Here is a 1,447-nt window from a genome sequence, read left to right on the forward strand (position 1 = left end):
TGCCACCAATTCTTTAACTCCTAAAGGCAACCTCTCTCCATCAGAGACCTGAGAATGAAAGAAGGAAAGAAATTACAGTCATTTTTAAAGAAATTTGAATACAAGAAAAAATCCTATTTTATTTTTTTTGTAATAGACAAAAAAGCATATGGACACAATTCTCATTTGCAAGTTCTGGATTGCTTGCAAGATCTCTCACTTGCGACAAATTTAGGGTTAATACAAGCGTAAGGTCTACACTGATCCTAATTACAATTGGTACTAAGCTTATCCAGAAACAGAAAGCTAGATAATGTCGCAATTACATCAATTCGTTAACCATATTGCTGATCTCAGCAAACAGTATGTGTCACAATTATCAAGCATTTTCTTCAAATGGGATCAAGGACTTATCTTTAAATTTTGTATCTTGCAGATGACAACTTTGAAATCAGCAAACACAGAGCTGAAAGGAATGATGAAAAATGTGAAGATACAAGACATTGATGTTAGTATAAATATTATAAATCTCTTTCTTTTGATACTTTATAATTACAGACCATTTAATCTTGTTTTTATGTTTAGAATTTGCAAGATGAAATGATGGACATAATGGATATAAGCAGTGAGATACAATAATCTCTTGGTAGAAGTTACTGTGTGCCAGATGATATTGATGAAGATGATCTCATGGGTGGTAAGCACAGATTTATTATTATTTTTTTCTTTTTTTAAATGTTAACTTCACTTTATGGAAATGTTTCAGAACTTGATGCTTTGGAGGCAGACATAGGTCAAGAAACTGAAGGTGAAGGGGTACCTTCATATCTTCAACCAGATAATGAGCTCAATCAGAATGAAGAGCTTAATCTGCCTTCAGCTCCAAGTGGATATGCAGTGCCAGCTGGCAGAGTTAACAATCAGTTAACTTTTTATGCTCAAAATTTGAAGTATAATATTGTAGTAGTCATTAACTAATGTAGCTCCATTGCAGCCCATTAAATCCAGAATTTAGGTCAGGAAAATCAGACTCTTAAATTTATGCTCAAAATAGTAAACATGTGGATGTGTGTGTGGTGCTGTGTGCGACTGTGAACAACTATCATAACGGGATTAAGAAGCATAAAAGTAGGGGAGAGGGATGTCTCACCTGAGCAATAAAAAAAACGAGAACAAGGGAGATGGAACGGAGCGTACCTGAGATGCTAAGAGAGTAGAAATGGGGATCAAGGAAGGAGGAGGAAATCACGATTAATATATGTATCGCTTTTCCAGATAGGGTTTTAGAGAGGAGAATACGAGAAGAATCAAAATCGAAATCAGAGTTATGAATAAAGGAGAAATAAGAAACTGGATCTTTTCTTTGACATTCTCGATGGTGTCGTTGCTCTCATCAAAATTAAAGAGGGCTAAATACAAAGTTGGAGACAGAGATCGTATGAACTCCAAACTGACAACTGCGGGTGTT

The 1,447-nt window shown here is 35.2% G+C and overlaps 1 pseudogene; it reads left to right on the forward strand.

Annotated features, from left to right (window-relative positions):
- Positions 1-292: 292 nt before the first annotated feature.
- LOC145127191 (vacuolar protein sorting-associated protein 60.2 pseudogene) lies at positions 293-957 on the forward strand (annotated as a pseudogene).
- The last annotated feature ends 490 nt before the right edge of the window (positions 958-1,447 follow it).

This window comes from Lactuca virosa, chromosome 7, assembly GCF_052849685.1.
Source record: "Lactuca virosa cultivar CGN04683 chromosome 7, Lactuca_virosa_CGN04683_v6, whole genome shotgun sequence".
NCBI classification, from domain to species: Eukaryota; Viridiplantae; Streptophyta; class Magnoliopsida; order Asterales; family Asteraceae; genus Lactuca; species Lactuca virosa.